Source organism: Gallus gallus, chromosome 4, assembly GCF_016699485.2.
Source record: "Gallus gallus isolate bGalGal1 chromosome 4, bGalGal1.mat.broiler.GRCg7b, whole genome shotgun sequence".
Lineage (NCBI taxonomy): Eukaryota > Metazoa > Chordata > Aves > Galliformes > Phasianidae > Gallus > Gallus gallus.
In genome coordinates, this window is record NC_052535.1 from 11,637,875 (window position 1) to 11,654,358 (window position 16,484).

At 55.6% G+C, this 16,484-nt stretch overlaps 1 protein-coding gene across 6 annotated transcripts in view; it reads left to right on the forward strand.

Annotated features, from left to right (window-relative positions):
* Positions 1–5,533: 5,533 nt before the first annotated feature.
* The window catches only part of ARHGEF9 (Cdc42 guanine nucleotide exchange factor 9), a 193,235-nt gene continuing 182,284 nt past the window's right edge, over positions 5,534–16,484 (forward strand). For 5 of the 6 annotated variants that reach the window (XM_040699572.2, XM_015278576.4, XM_015278577.4 and 2 more), the window contains exon 1: positions 5,534–6,274. The gene's annotated coding sequence lies outside the window, so the exon portion shown is untranslated. Of the gene's footprint in view, positions 6,521–16,484 lie in introns of all 6 variants that reach the window. The other variant, XM_040699571.2, reaches the window with a different exon arrangement.

Consider the following 16,484-nt stretch of genomic DNA (forward strand, 5'->3'; position numbering starts at 1 on the left):
CTCCCCACCTCTCTGGGCAGTCTGTGTCGGCACCTCACCACTCTTGGGGAGAATAAATTATCCTTCGTATCCAACCTCAGGGCTTCGTGGCCGTGAATTAAATCTGGCACAGCAGGGCACCCAAAAAGCCACGGAGATTTGTTAGTTTTTTTTTAATCTCTCTATTTTTAGTACGAAGCTGAGCTCTGTTTTGTGCTGGAAAATAAATCCCACCGGGCTGCAGAGCCGCCATCCCTCCTGGTGCCTCCCGGTGCCTTCTGGTGCCTCCTGCTTCAGCACGGCTGGGAGCGGACCGGCCCCCCACACTTCCCCCGGCAGGAAGGAGCTGTCGGCACACACCGGAGCCCGGCTGCTGGCAGCGCCCTTCTGCAGGCAGCGAGGGCTCCGGGAGCACCCCTTTCCCTCCCCGTTCATCCCTTTGCACGAATCGCTCCCGTCCTCGTGGATTTTTGGAGCGGTTTCGGTGCTGGGCTGACCTCTAAGGGAGAGCTCCGTTATTGCACTGCTGCGCTCAGCGGTGCTCCCAGCGCTTCCCGACGAGCGTCGCTCCGCATCGCGACCCGAAGCGCGGTGTGCGTGTGGCCCTATAGACGGGGCCCTATAGACGGGGCTCAGAGCCGTGCCCCTGCGTAGGCACACCCGGGTGTGCAAGGAACCAAACCGGCACGGTTTGCGTGCATAAGGCGCTCAGATCTCTGCAGTTGGAGCGAAGGTCTGTTTTGGGGAGGATAACCTCCCATGCCATCCCGTGATGCCCACGCTGCGTTGTGCTCCGGCACCAGAGGGCACCGGGGACCCGCTCAGCCCAGTGCCACCCTCGGGACCCGCTGTGCCCCGGGGCACTGAGGGCTTTGGGTCCTCCCTTCTCTGCAACCTGAAAACGTGCCCCGTTTCCCAAAGCCATCCACGCAGCAGCACCACGCGCACAATATTGTTACTTCAGACGTCCATCCCATGTAACATTTGGCTTCAGTTTTGTTTTGCAGAGGCTTGAAGCAGAAGGCATCCTTTATTTTGTGCTCCCAGCAGGACTGCTCACAGCACTTACCCAGAGCTCCGGGTCCAGGGCTTCAGAACAATGTCCCCTTGGCTCCAACCGAGGGGTCAGGCACCCCCTGCCCATGTCACTCCCTGCAATGTGCTCTCTGGGGTAAGTATGGGAAAGAGTTCCCAGAGACCATCAGAATAAGCCTTCAGGATCATGCTAGGAAGCTCCTAAAGGGGGAAAAACAAGCAGCTTTCCCCAGTATTCCCCTTAGGAGCCCCAGTGCGTCCCTGTGGGGTGGGCTCAGGGATGAACAGCGCGGGGTCCGGTCACCCTGGGGTGCAGGTGACAATGTACTGCAGCTGACACAGGAGCAGGAGGAGGACAGAGGTTGCAGCCTGCCAGGGATAACAATAATAACAACAATAGTAAAAATATTCCAAAGCAAGAGGCATGGGATGGGATGGGATGGGATGGGATGGGATGCTCCATTCTTTCCAGTGTCGCCCTGTCCCCTGGATGCAGACCAGAGAGATGGAGGAGATCAAAACTCCCCTTAGCACGTGTCCCAAGGAGCCCCCACACCTCCATGGCTCTTCCATGGCAGAGCAGCACCAAATCACTCGGCTGCCTGCAGAGATGTGGCAATGGGACAGCAAAAGCCAAGGAACCACAACACAGTGTTGGGACTGCACATAAGAAATAATAGGTATGGGATTGTGAGGTGTGGTTTCCTGGGTGGAAGATGAAAGAAGGGTGATTGGATGCCTACGTGTTGCCATCCATTAAATAAGGAACAGTTTTAGGCAGAATTTTGTCGAAAGAGATCTGATGAATGTAAGTCTGGGTTCCTCGAGAAACTGCATTGGCTACCACTCTGCAACGGGAAGGATGACTGAGTGGGGGAAGCCCCACTTTGCCCTCCTCTGAGCACTGCTTTGGCTTTTGAGCAGCAGCCACAGCACTGGGTTTCTCTGCTGCCTTCTAAGGCAGGAAACCACCAGCATGAAGGATGTGTTGGTTTAATGGGCCCTGGGGCTGGGGGTGGCAGACCTGGCTGTGCTATGGGGGGCATCTCCAGGATTGTTAAGCACTGGAATAGGCTCCCCAGGGAGGTGGTTGAGTCACCACCCCTGGATGTGTTTAAAAACTGTTTGGATGTGGTGCTCGGGGACATGATTTAGCAGAGGGTTGGTAGTTTGGGTAGTATGGTTGGGTCATGGTTGGACTCGATGACCTTTTAGGTCTCTTCCAACCTGAGTGATTCTATGATTCTATGGTTATGGAGTGCCAAAGGCAAAGAGGGATCAGATATGATTAAAAAGTGATTAAGGATGACTTTGAAAAACAGGACTTGGAGAAACAAATCTTAGGAGAGATAAACAGGGGGATTTCCTTGCTTGATTGGTGTGGTGTACAAGAAGGAAAGTAACAGAGACTGAAACTGATGGAGCCTGAACCTCACAGATGTTGTTTATGAATTTGCGGGTTTTTTGGGGGGTATGTTTTATTACTGCAATGAATGGAGCCTGCAGCAAACCACTGTGCTGGAGCCTGAGCGCCCCTGGTCCCAGCAGGTCAGTTCTGCAGCCTGGGGCCAGGCTTCTCTGCCATCACCACTCGTGTGGGACGGGGCAAACTTGGATCCCTGCAGTCCTTTTTTCTCTAAATCTTTTTTTTCTCCCCACGCTTGGGCTTCACTCACTGCTCCATGGGCACTGTGCGTGGATTTGGCCTCTGAGAGCAGAGCAGAGTTTGTGCTCCCCTGGTGCAGAATCGTTAAGGTTGGAAAAGACCTCTAAGATCACCAAGTCCAACCATCAACCCATCCCCATGTGCCTACTAACCACATCCCTCAGTGCCACATTGACCCTTTTCTGGAACACCCCCAGGGACGGTGACTCCCCCACCTCCCTGGGCAGTCTGTGCCACTGCCTCACCACTCTCAGAAGAAAGTTTTCCTGTTATCCAGCCTGAGCTTCCCCTGGTGCAATTTGAGGCCATCAAATCCCACCCTATTGCTTTTACCCGTGCTGTGCCCCACCCCACCTCCTCCTGCTTTCCAGACGGACAGCACTGAAATCAGGTTGTCACAGCCCCAAGGCACTGATGGCCCTTAATGGCCCTGAGCAGCCCCACCCGTGTCCCTCACCCACCCCTGTGGGCCCAGGAGCCCATTCAATTCCAGCTGGGATTCTGGTTCCCATGCAAAAAACTGATGGGTGCTGGGGGACCAGGCAGAGCCTCGTGTCTGGGGAAGGAACGTTCTATACAGGATGCCCTATATAGAAATAAAACCATCCTTTATAGAACCACACAAGGCCGGTGGCTTTTGTTCTTGCTCCAAGAGCTGTCTGATGAAGGCTCCCTGGCTCAGGAAGTGTGCAGGAAGGTTTCCAGGCACGGAGAGCGGCCGGAGCCCCAAAGGTGGGCATTAGAATGGGCCCAGAGCAACCCCTCCCGCTGCGGGGCTGTGCTACGTGCGGGTGTCGAGGGGTGTGGTGATGCTCTACTTGCTCCTATTTCTTCTTGGGTTAATTGTTTGTTTCCAATAGTGAAGTGCTTCATGGTGTGAAGCTTGAAAAAAAAGTGAAATCTGGAGCTGCACCAAGGCAGGGAGGGAGGGGTGCCGCTGCCTCTATTGTTCCTTTAAGAAAGAACAACAGGGAACCAAGACAAAAAAAGAGCTCCCAGCCATCAGCCCCAGTCTGGGGGCATTGGGGCCAGTGGGAGCCCCGTGCCCAGGAGGGAGGAGGCTGCACCCCCAGTGGGAGGGGACCCGCGACTTGTGTCGGCACCAGCCTCACTCGGGGAGGTTTTCCTGAGCTAATCTCTTCTATCCACCAAACCAAAGCCCCCCGAGATGCTCGCGGTGCTGTCGGGTGCGTTCTGCGAGGAGTTATTAATAACGCCCGGGGCCGGAGGTAAGCGGAGGAAATGGAGCCAATAGGTGGAAGTGTGTCCCCGTGTCCCCGCTCCGTGCGGCGGGGCTCTGCCCTGCCCTGCTCCCTTCCCGCGGTGCTGCAGAGCAGAGGGGATTTCCAGGAGTGGCAAATGGAGAGCAAAGGGCTGCTGAGGTCTGAGCTGCTTCCCAGCCGGTCCCCACGTTGTAGCATCACGGAGGGAGACGGCAAAGCCTGCTGCGCTGAGTCCTCGCGAGCCAAATCAACGAGGAGCGGGGAGGTGCGCTCCCCTTCGGGGACAGCGGGCGGGGAAGTCCCCGAAGGAGCCTGAAACAGCGGGACTGAAAGAGAACGGCACAATTTCACTGATGTCGGTGCACGCGTCGTGCAAGAAGGGAACCTCCCGAGTGGTTCAGGTTGGATATTAGGACTGATTTATTTACACAAAGAGAGGTAAAGCGCCGGCAGAGGCTGCCCAGGGAGGTGGTGGAGTCACAGTCCCCAAAGGCCGTCAGCTTTGCTCCACATCTGCCTGGTGTTTGTTTTCTCCCTGCGGGGATGCCGGGGGAGTCACGTTCAGGCACTGCTGGAGCAGTCGGTGGTGACTGCTGGGTGATGTTCGAAGCAAAATTCATTCAACTCCACCACTGATTTCTCCCCCTGGCTCCACAGCGCTGTGTGCGCCCAGAGCTGCAGGCACAGCCCCTACTGTGAGCAACGCCACTCATTCAGTACTCATCCTGAGAAGGGGACAGAGCTGCACCCCTCTGAACCCACACAAAATCACACAACTGGGGCAGCTGGGCCTGAATCCCCAACGGCCCATAGAAACCCTGAATACTCCAACTGCAGCACAGAGGTTCCCGAGGTCCTTCTGCTCCTACTCCAACCATCAACAACCCCGACCCCAGCACCCCCTGCAGCCAGATACGGGGAAGGAGGGGCAGCAAATGAATTGCTGAGTGAGCTGCACCTGCGGCTCATTTAATGCAGCTGTTGGCAGGGGTTGGCTCAGCAGAGAGGGGGGAGCACCTGGTCTGAGGGCTGCTCCGTGAGGCGCACGGGCTGATAGAGCAGTTGTGCTCATCCATGCAGGCGCACCCCCCTGTCTGGGCACTGACCGAGGGCAGAGCTGTGCCCATGGGGCTCAGAGCTGTGACCTCACCGAGTGCCCGGCGTGCTCGGCCCGCGCTGCCCGGGGGCTCTCCGGGGTTGGAAGCGGGAGCCCGGCGGGGCTGGGACGGGGCTGGGACGGCGGGCTGCCACATCGGGCTGCCACAGGTGCGTTCCTAACGAGCAGCTCCGTGCACGCGGCCAAACCCAGGGACTGCGCTTAGCCCAGGTGTGCTCGGAGCCGCACAGAGGGCGTGCAGGGAGGGTGCGGGGGAAGAGATGAAAGAGAGCCGTCGGTGAGGGCAGCCCCGCGGAGGATCCCGGCCAAACCCGACGGCGCTCGCGGCCCGGTGCTGGGCGCGGTGGAACCGCTCGCTCCCGCACGTGGGAAGCGCCCCAGCGGCCCGGGGGCGGCCGCGCTTCCTCCGATTGTCCCGGCCGGGCCCCGACGGCAGAGCCGCGGGCGCGGGGCGGTGCGGAGCGGAGCCTCCCCCGGGCCGGGCGGCGCCGCGCACACTGCGAGCCGCGGAGAGGAGGAGGAGGAGGAGGAGGAGGAGACGGGTGGCCGCGCTGCACCGCACCGCCGCGGGAAGTTTCCGTCTGGGCTCCCGTTGGCATCCAGCTCGGGATTTTTGAAACAACTCAATTTCTTTAATTTGCTTTTAACTTATTATTGCTATTATCGTTTATTTGCTTTTAATTTTTATTTTCTTTTTCTCCCCGCGAGCGGCAGCGGCCGGCGCCGGGCGGGCCCCGACGGGACGGGGCAGCGGGGGATGCGCGGAGGCGGCGGAGCTCCGCGGCCCTCTCTGGGCCCCGCCGGGCGTCCCCCGCGCCCCGCTGCCCGCGGGCGCCCGCCGCCCCCCGGGGCCGCCCTCGGCCCCTCCGGGCCGCACCGCGCCGCTCCCTGAGCGCTCCGCCCGCGGGGCCGGGGCCGGTGCTGGGGCCGGGGGGTCCCGGGCCGGTCCCGGAGCGCTGCGGGGAGCGCCGGGCAACGGCGGCGGGAGGCGGTCCGGGGGGGGGCGGCCCGCGTGCATGGCACGGGCACCCCCCTTCGTCCGACTTCTTTTTTTTGGTAACTTTTATTTTTGTTTGGACTGAGCAGCCCCGCCGGCTCTTTTTTCTTTTTTCTTTTCTTTTTCTTTTTTCCCCCATTCTTTTTTCTTTCTTTTTTTTTTTTCTCTTTCATTTTAATTTCGCTTTCAACCGTTTCAGTTCCCGGCTCCGGCGGGTCGCGGGCCGGCACCGTGCCGCGGCGGGGCCGTGCGCTGAGGTAAGCGAGGGCGGGGGAGTTCGTAACGCGGTGGTCCTTTGTGGCGGGGGCGGGGGGTATGAAGCGTGAGCGTTCTCTTTCTCGCCATGATGCCGAGGCGGTTCTGAGCGACGGACTCTAAGCGGAGGTGCCGCGAAGGGACCCTACGGTCATCCCGTGCTCGTGTTTGGTGGAGCTCAGCCTTGGGTGTATTCCTGCGGGGAGCTGCGTGGGAACTGGGTCATGATTCACCGCCACCCGTCCCAGGTGTGTTGGGGCACAGGGCTGTGCCCACCGCTCCCGGCTGCTCAAAGCCCGGGGTCAGCGCTGCGCCCCTCCCGGTGCTGCCCAGAGCTGCGCCCAATGCCCGTACCGCCCCCAACCCAACAGCTCCGGAACTGCTCGCTGCCCCGGCTCCGGAGCGCTGGGGGTACTGGAGGGGGCCGTAAGAAAGGAGGGGACAGACTCTTCAGCGGAGTCTGTTGTGATAGGATGAGGGGAAATGGTTTCGAACTGAAAGAGGGAGATTTAAATTTGGATGTAAGAAGGAAGGTTTTTACTATCGGGGTGGTGAGGCACTGGCACAGGTTGCACAGAGAGATCGTGGTGCTCCGTCCGTGGAGACACTCAAGGTCAGGCTGGACGGGGCTCTGAGCACCTGATGGAGCTGTAGGTGTCCCTGCTCACTGCAGGCTGAAGGAATGGCCCTTAAGGGTCCCTTTCACTTCAAACGGATCTATGACTCCATAAAAAGTGCTCAGCTGAGCTGGGGAGCCCAGTGGCGATGGTCTGAGCCCTGTAGATGCCCAATTTCTGCTGCAAGGGGACTGCCCGTAGTGGGAACGTGAGGCTGGGGGCGAAGCTGCCCCATTCGTGGGCCCTTCTGTGCTGTGGAACTGAGGGTGGATGGGAGATGCTGCTGCTGGGCAGGGGGAGCAGCAGTGTGTGGTAGGGCTGTGTTTTGGGGGGTGTCGGTGGGAGACTCCTGGAGGGCTCTGACCTGGGTTTGGGTCTGCTGCCAGCTCAGGGCGCATCCCAGCGGGCTGCTGTAAGGGGTGATGCTGTGCCCTGCTTGAAGAAGGGCCCCCTCAGCAGTGGGGGTCATGTGCAGGCAGAGGGGACAGCATCAGGGCGTTATGTGCTGTCACAGGGCAGCAGCACTGCCGGCTCCCACTTGCGTGGGGTGTTTTCGTATTTGTTGTATTTGGCCTTCTTCAGTCAAACCCACTGTAGCTGTCTGCAGAGCAGAGGCTTGCTTACTTGCTTGGTGCTGACAGTGTTAATTTTCCATAAAGTGACAGAGTTATGAGGGCTGTATCTGTGCGTTACAGCACCAACCTCAGCTGCAGTCTCCAGATGGGGCGCTTTGAGGACACGGTGAGGAATTTTGGCCGCACGTGGGATGAGCGCTGTGAAATGGCCCCTTGCAGCAGAGGTGCGGACAGAGCCCCATCCCACTGCTGGCTGCACGCGTGCTGCAGCCACAGGACCCTGTGCACCCGTGGCACGAGTTATGGAGGGCTGCTGTCTGCTCCTCTTAGCACAGCCCTCAGCTCGAGGAGCTGTCACTGGAATAGGAGTTGCCCAACTGCGTTGGCTGGGAGGGCACCAATGCGCAGTGCGAGGGCGGTGCTGCTGGCACAGAAGGTGACATCTGTGTTTTGTGTGTTTGCTTTGGGTAGTTTCAGCTGTAGAAGTAACTTTGGGGCCTCAAGTGTGAAAGAAATGTTTTTTGCCCCCTCACGTATAGAGGAAGAAAGGATGCCACTGGTTGATTGAAAAGTACTATAGGTGGGGCTGGGGGGGCACACGTGGCAGGGCAGTGCCGGGTGCCTGTGCTGCAAATGTGCCCTGGGTGAGACCTGCATGTGTGGTGCTGCGGGATGGATGGATGGGAGGCTCCCACACCTGGAGCAGGGTCTGGCTGCACCTGTGTTGGAGATGCTGGTTTGGTCCATCGCTGTTTGGCTGATAGTGCTCTTTGCTTCTTCTCAAATCCTGGAAGCCGGCAGACCTGTGTGATTCCTTTTTTGCTTGGGATTGTGATCCACTTGGATCCCCCGCTACATCCCACGCTGGGTTTGTGCCCGCTGAGCCGACAGCAAAGCCCCGCGGGTAAACCCAGCCCATTCTGGGGGGATGTTTTCACAAGGGCTGAGCAGGGTAGCAAAATACCCGTGAGAGAAAGCCACGTCCACGTGTCGCAAAGGGCTCTGTGCAGTAATTCATTAGCCACAGCCGTTCCCAGGCCGCCAGCCCTCGCTGCAGTCTGTCTGCTTTCCGGCCCGGCTGCGATGCTGCTCTGGGATCTGTTGTAGCAAAAAGCATCCCCGGGAGCTGCGGGGACGTCGCCTGGTGCTGCAGAGTGCCTTTCTTGTGGCGGCTCTTCCCATGGTGTTTGCTGCCCGGAGCTGGCGCGCACCGTGGCACAGGAAATTCTGGTTGCACCATTACTGCAGAGCTATTGTTTGGGGCAAGAGAAGGGCTCAGCGTTGCTCACATCCTAAAACGAGCTTGAAAAGGATGTTGTGGGGCGCTCAGGGTTTGCTGCCGGCAGTGCTTTGAGCCGTGACCCCTGTGTCACTGCTTGGACTGTTCATGGGAATCCTCAGGGTGAAGGAACTCGGAGCGAAGGCAGAGTTGGGGCGCAGTGCTGCTCCGGGGTGGTGCCGTGTGGGGGTGCACAGGGACGCACCCAGCCCTGCTGCTGGGATGCCAAAGCACAACGCTTGGAATGGCACCAGGCGAGTGCGGCCCCGTGTCTGCCTGCACTGTAGTACTGAGGACAGACACCTAAACCCCTCGGTGCCTCTGTTCCCCATCCAAGCAGTACAGAAATCTGTGCGTTCCCTGTTTTTGTTTTTTTTTTCCCCCAAACAAAACCCCGTGGCTTAGCTGCTGGCAGTGATACCCACAGCACCCGGGTTGCAAAACCCTTTTTCCTCACCCTGTGCGCTGCAGCCGACATCTGATGTTTGGGTACCACTCACGTGCCATGGCAGCAGGAGGGCTGGGGAGCTCTGCAGTGGGGATGCTCATCCTGCCAATTCCTCTGGCCCTCACCTCCCCATTGCTGGATTTTCTCCCGCTTGTGGCATGAGTGTGGTGCTTGGTCAGGCTTCTCCAAAGTGCTTTGTGCAGTGATGAGTGGAATCATAGAGTCATTAAAGTAATTAAGATCCACTGTCCAACCATAAGGCAGTGGAGAGGAGCAGTGCTGGTGCTGGGTGCAAGCTGGGAAACATGGCTCATGTCTCAGGATGCTGCACTGGGGCCAAGTAGAGCCAAGGAGAGCCATTAATGAGTTTAAAGCTGCCTCATTTCAGTCATTCTCATTAAAAACGCCCATCGTGTGTGACACAACACGGGATGCTGCTGGGCCCTGAGTGCCGCAGCCCTGCGGTGCGGCTGTGCTCACCAGTAAGGTTCTGTCCCACAGCAGCCAGGGAGTTTACGTGGCACGGTGTGAGTCCTGCACAAACAGTTTCTTCCTGTTATTGTTGTGCTCCACAGCTTTCAGCTGGACCAGGGAATGAGCTCACCCAGTAAGCAAGCAGGGCTAGTGGCTTTTTGTACAAGCAGCGCCTTAAGTGCAAATGCCCAACGTGAGCTGTGCAGTACTAGGGGTGCCAGGGAAGATGCTCTGCATTCAGGCAGATGGGGCTGCTGCTGCGTGGGGTCATCTCCTGGCCCTGAGAGCAGTGTCTGGTGGGCACAGAACAAGTGCTTTCCCATAGCTGCGGCTCGGCCTGAATTTACTCTGCAGCGTGAAACCAGGGGTATGCCATGGGTTGGGTTGGCAGCAGTAGGAATGATAAAAGGAACATCTGAGTGAAATCTGTGCAGGGTCCCTCTGCAACCGAATGGATCAGGGTCACATTAGACTGCGTTTCTCATGAATGGTCTATTCATTTGCAACAGGAGATGGCTATGGGATGGCAAAGACCTTGAAGACAAGTATTTTGCTGAGGAGCTCAGGAAGTGCTGGGCTTTCCTTGGATGCACGCTGTAGTGGGAATGGCTCTGGGGCAGCTGTGATTGCAGACAGTAAAGAAGTGGTGCAGGTCTTCCTGCCCACCAATACAGCACAGGTGCTGTAGGGCTCTTGCTTATGAGTAGCAATGAGGCCATGCCGCTCTGCTCCCATCCCTAGGAGTGGGCTGGAAGAGGAAGGAGAAACAGGAAAAAAGCCAGTCAGTTGCTAGGGCAAGGTGATGTCACTTCTTGCCGTCATACGCCAAAGCCAAGGTTGTAATACACTTCCCTGATGGTAATAAGCTGCAGCAGATAGAAATGTTTGTGTAAGATGGATATGCGTTTCATGGCAAAGCAGAGCCATGTCTGACAGCTAGAAGCAGTTTTCTCCGAGGCACAGATTATTCGATGATCTCTTGTTAATGAGTTCTTGACCCTTTCTCTGGAGCATTTACCTTTGTCCGGAGCACGGAGGAAGTGCTGGGTTGTATGGGAGCCTTGTGTGATGCAGACCAGCAAGTCTGTACTCCCCTGACTGCAATCAGTGGGTTCTGCACCTAGGAAGAACTGGGGCAGTGCCATGTAAACCTGTCTGTAATAAATCTTAGGAGTCTGTCCTTATGGTTTTAGGCTTGAAGTTTCAAGGTGATAATTAGTCTACAATCTTTCCAGGCACCTCGCTTCGATTCTTGGAAAGCTCTGCTTTTATTTACGGCTACAGCAAAAACGTGCTTAAGAGACAGAGCTGAGAAGAGAGGTTTTGTGGGCAGCAGCTTTAGGGCTGTGTGGATGTGCAGGGTGCACCAACCCAACCGCTCTGTTCTCCTTGGAGAAGCAAAACTGCCCTCATCTCAGTCCCAATGCACTCCTGAGTGCAGGTGGGAGTTTGGGAATGGAAGGATCTGGTTGAGCTGCTGGGGTTGGAGGCCTGGTTTGTATGAACAGGGGTGTTGGAGAAACCCCCCTCTGCTGCACTTCCCCATGTCTTTATATCCCCTCTGCTGTGAGAGCAGACACATAACCAGGATGAGTGTTGAGATCACCAGTCTGAGTTTATCCTAAGTGCATGTCTGAGCATGAGGCGCTCTCTGGCACCTGTGCAGGAGGTGGGGTGGGGTGGGGTGTGCACTGTGGGTGGGCTGGGTGCTGCCTGGGACGTGCAGGAGGATTTCCAGAGGAGGAGCGATGTGGGCCAAGTTCTGCAAAGAGCCCGTTGTTAATCTGGTGTTTCTTCCTGCTGCTGGTAATGCACTGGGGCTCATCTTGGTGTGGTTACTTCTCACCATTGGGTATGATGAGACCTCGCTCTGGGCTGGATCAGTCCCAGCCCGGTTTGATGCTGAGGCTGTGCATCCATAGAGATAGACCAGAATGTCAGCGCATAACCCAGCTCCCAGGCCAGCTGCTTCACTCATGCGTCCTATCTTTGCCCCTTATCCAACTGCTTTGATATCGGGGAACCTGGGAGCCCGTCCCACTCCTCCCTGTGGGGTGAGCAGGGAAGTTCAGCACAGCCTCGTTTTGATAAAACCAAGTCAAACACGGGCGTGTGCCTTTGACGCAAGGATTGTCTTTAATTGGGTATGTGTTGCCTTGGCTCCCTGGTTCTTGGCTCCCTGTGCCTATTTTCATCACCCGCTCAGGGCGGGCACGTACTGCCCGTTGCATCCACGCCTTCAGCCCATGCTTCAGGTCCCTGTGCCGGGATGGGCTCTTTGCAGCCCTTCCCCGTTGCTGTCCTGCTGGAAGATTACATTTGTCACACTGTGTGGCATTTCTGGATTTTCTTGCTGCTGGTGGTTGTGATGTAGTGGCTGTCTGCTGGTACCCGCGATGGCCCCTGTGCCATCAGCTGGAGACATGGATCTCATCCCTGCGCCGCTGTGCAGAGGGGGTGTGTGCCTTTGGGGAAAGGCAAGGAAAGCTCAGGAGCTCCCAAAGCCAATGGAAGCTTTGAGTTTTGTGCAGGCTTCCTGCTGGGCAAGCCCTTGTTCTTAAATACTTTTCCTTAAGCACTTTTTCTCTCCTCCAGGGGAAGAAGGGGTCACTTTTTCCACTCTGCTGACGTGGACGATGAATCACGGGGTGTTGTGGGAAGGTGCAATCGCCGGGACAGGAATCCTTGAAAATATTTACCACCTTTATCCCAGTGTCCCCAGGCACTTTGCAGGCCAGGCGCTGCACAGTCAGGTGTGACTGCAGCCCAAGGAGCGCTCCGCTGATGCTCCCCAATTGGGATGGACAGGAAAGATCAGCTCCTCAAGGAATCCTTATGCCAAGGGAGCGATTCGGTGCACAAGTGGGAGAGCGAGTCATTTTACTCTAGAAAGGAAGGTGTCGGCACATAGCACAGATCTAGCACGTGGTCCCTAAGCCGAGGTGGTTTTGCTTCGGTACCAGCTGAGAAGGCACAGTGCTGGGATAACACCCAGAAAACTCAGCACATTTTGCAAACTGTGCTGGCAGTGCAGCTGAGCCGGGGCCGGCCCTGCCCTGCGTGTGCCGGCACGTCAAGCAGAGCGTGGGAGTTTCGGCAGCTTTTGTGCCAGCCGAGCAGGATTTGAACGTAATGACGGAGAAAACAGGAGTCGGTGCAGCTCGGCTCGCTGCAGGCTGGTCCTGTGTCTCCAACGGGTGCGTGTCCTTGCAGAAACGTTGCTGTCTCCAGGTGCTGTAGTGGCAGCGTGATGCACAGCTTGCCTCTGGCTTGCTGCTGGGAAGATGCATGGCTGCGGCCTCGCAGGATATGGAAAAGTGTGAAATAAAAAGATGCCTAATGCTTGAACCACAATCCCCAGCTCCTTGCAAGAAAAGGTTCGGGCTTGGTTCCACCAGTGGTGGAAAAAAGAACCTTTAGTTACTCCTGCTCGGCTGTGGTGTTTTAACTCTAAAAATGGGATTAGGGTGTCCTTGATGAGGTCAGGGCAGGAAGGCCGAGGGGGGACAGCTGCTTCTTGCTGTGCTTTCCCTGCTGGGTGCCCTGAGCAGCTCTGCTCTGCGTGGCTGCTGGTGCGTGTACGGCCCCACCCCAGTGGCAGGGGCACCGCTGAGATGAAAAAGCTCATTGGTAATGATGCTAATTGAATCGGATGTCGCTTCCCTGTGCTCAGACGTGGCTGCTGCTGCCGTCTCGCAGCAGAATGTAACTGGCTTGAGCGAGGCCCCAGTGCATGAGGAATGTGAGCTGACAGCCCCCTTTGCTGGGAAAAGCCATGTGGGTGAGACAGTGCAATGGTCCAGACAGGGTGCTCTCATGGTACCTGCTTCAAAGCTGCTTGTTTGGTTTAGCATCAGCATCGGGTCAGCAGGGCAAGCTCACATTGAGAAGCTAAGGTTTTTGAGACTGAGGTTGTAAGGTGTGCCGTATGGGATCAGCTCTGGTGAGGATAATAGGCAGGATAATGCTTATGGAAATAACAGAATGGCTTGGGTTGGAAGGGACCTTAAAGATTATCTAGGTCCAACCCCCTGCCATGGACTGACTGCCCCCCACCAGCTCAGGCTGCCCAGAGCCCCATCCCACCTGGCTTTGTGCACCGGCAGGGATGGGGCACTCGCAGCTCTCTGGGCCCCACCACTCTCTGAGTAAAGAATTTCTGCCTAACATCTAACCTAAATCTCCCTGCTTTTAGCTTAGAGCCATTCCCCTTGTCCTATCGCTGTCAGACCATGTAAAAAGTCGGTCTCCCTACTGTTTATAGGCTCCCCTTAAGTTCTGGTAGGCTGCGGTGAAGTCTTCCCAGAGTCTTCTCCTGAACTCCCCCAGCTCCCTCAGTTTTTCTTCCTAGGAGAGGTGCTCCAGCTTGGTGCCATCAGCAAACTTGCTGAAGGTGCACTTGATCCCACTGTCTAGATTATTGATGAAGACAGACCTAGACAGATTCAAGCAGTGGACCTAGAAGAACCTCATGAGGTTCAATGAACGCAAGCGTGTGATCTTGGGCAACCCCCACTATCAGTACAAGCTGGGGGATATAAGGATAGAGCACAGGCTGAGAAAAAGGACCTGGGTGTGCTGGTGGATGGCAGCTGGACGCAAGCCAGCAATGTTCCCTCACAGCCCAGAGAGCCAACTGTATCCTGGGCTGGGGATCCTGCCCCTCTGCTCTGTGAGACCTCACCTGAAGTGGTGCATCCAGATGTGGAGTCCTCAGTACAGAAGAGACGTGGAGCTGTTGGAGCGTGTCCAGAGGAGGGCCACAAAAATGATCTGAGGGATGGGACATCTCCCTGTGAGGACAGGCTGAGAGCTGGGGTGTGCAGCATGGAGAAGGGAAGGCTCTGGGAGACCTGAGAGTGGCCTTTCAGTATCTAATAAAGAAGGGGACAGACTCTTTAGCGGGGTCTGTTGTGATAGGGCAAGGAGAAATGGTTTCAAACTAAAAGAGGGGAGATTTAGACTGGACATAAGGAAGAAATTGTTTTTTTTTTTTTACAGTCAGGGTGGTGAGGCACTGGCACAGGTTGCACAGAGAGGTGGTGGTGCCCCATCCCTGGAGATACTCAAGGTCAGACTTCAAGGGGCTGTGAGCACCTGATGGAGCTGGGGGTGTCCCTGCTAATTGCAGGGGAGTTGGACTAGATGACATTTAAAGGTCCCTTTCAACTCAATCCTATGTTGAAGAGCACCAGTCCCAAGACTGCCCCCTGCGGAACACCACTAGTGACTGGCCTCCACTGGCAGCTCCACATCAGCTCCACATAGAGCTGGTGACCATAACCCTCTGGCAGTGACCTTCCAACCCTTCCTTTATCTATCAAGTAAACCACCCTTCAAATCCACGTCTGGCAATCACATCAGCCAGTTCTTTCAGGATGCTGGGACGCACTCCTTGGCCTTGCTCTTCTGACCAATGTACCTATAGAATCCTTCTTGTTATTTTTCACATCCCTTGCCAAGTTCAGTTTCATCTGTGCCTTGGCTGTCTTGATCCCATCGCTTCACATCTGGAAGGCATCCTTGTTGGGATGGCTCTTGTTCAAGCTGCTGTATGGAAAAAGGCCATTAGGGAACAAAAGGGCAGGGGAAATTCCACTCCCAAAGCTGCCTAAATTGAATAGTTTGCTTGGTAGCTGCCCCAAGGTAGACATAGGATTTAGAGCGAGGCATTAAGTATATTTTAATGCCCATTGACATCACAGGACAAAGTAAAAGAGTGAGTGAGTAACACACTGTAATAATTATTTCAAATGTTTGAGCAGAACTAGTTGCTACAAGTCCTGATCTCTGCATGTGAATTTGGGACCATAAACAGCACTGAGCTCTTTGTTTCCAATCCTGAGCTGAATACACTGAACATATGTTAAAACAGTTTGTGCATGGTAAGTAAGTATGGATATATATCTGTAAACGTGACCCTCCGTGCCCAATTTCAATATTGGTATCGGTGAGCTGCCTTGTACGATGGCACCTATTTTTTTTCTAATAGCAATTCCATGTCAAAGAGGAAATATAAATAAACTCCCCAAACAAAAGAAGCAAGGAAAAAATAATTCTTTCAAACATTTGAGCAGGAACAATAGGGTAGGATATGCGCTCTCTGGGGAGAGCCAATGGCTGAAACCGATAGGAGCACAGTGCCTGCCTTACTCTGCTTTGTAACTAGCACAAACCTTTGCTCAACAGAAGGTTATTTATAGCACACGTTATGGCAGAAGCATGTGTGACCTGTAGGCTCCCTGTGAGGGGAAGAGCTTTCCTGTACTGTCTTTGAGATACAATAGACAATTATTTGGACACTATCTTTATCCCAGGATAAAAGCAATTAAGTGCTGGTTACTGATTTCTGCTCTTATATAGCTCGAGACTCTAGACAGCTATGATTTTTTTTTGGTCGATTTTTAGAGAGAGAAAATATTTTTAAGGGGTTCACCTCGGAGAAATGTCACAGCTGTGAAGTTTCAGAGGGATCTCTACTAAATGGACTAATTGGGAATGCCCAGTCATGCGCTGAGCATCATGAGGTCATTGCCTCCCTGCATCCTCACGAAGGACACAGCTGGTGGCTTGATGTCGTTCAGCTCCTTCCAACAGTGACTTGTTCCAGGGCAGTGGGCACAGCACTGGGCCTGCCTTGAGTTCAAGAAGCATTTGGACGATGCTTTCAGGCACGCAGTTTAATTTTTAGGTAGTCCTGTGTAGACTTGATAATTCTCATGGATCCCTTCCGCACAACTGGCATGGAGCAAACTGGTCCCACCTCTGGCAGCACAGGCACAAGTCCAGTTTATCTGACAGATGCAGTTGAGCAACTCT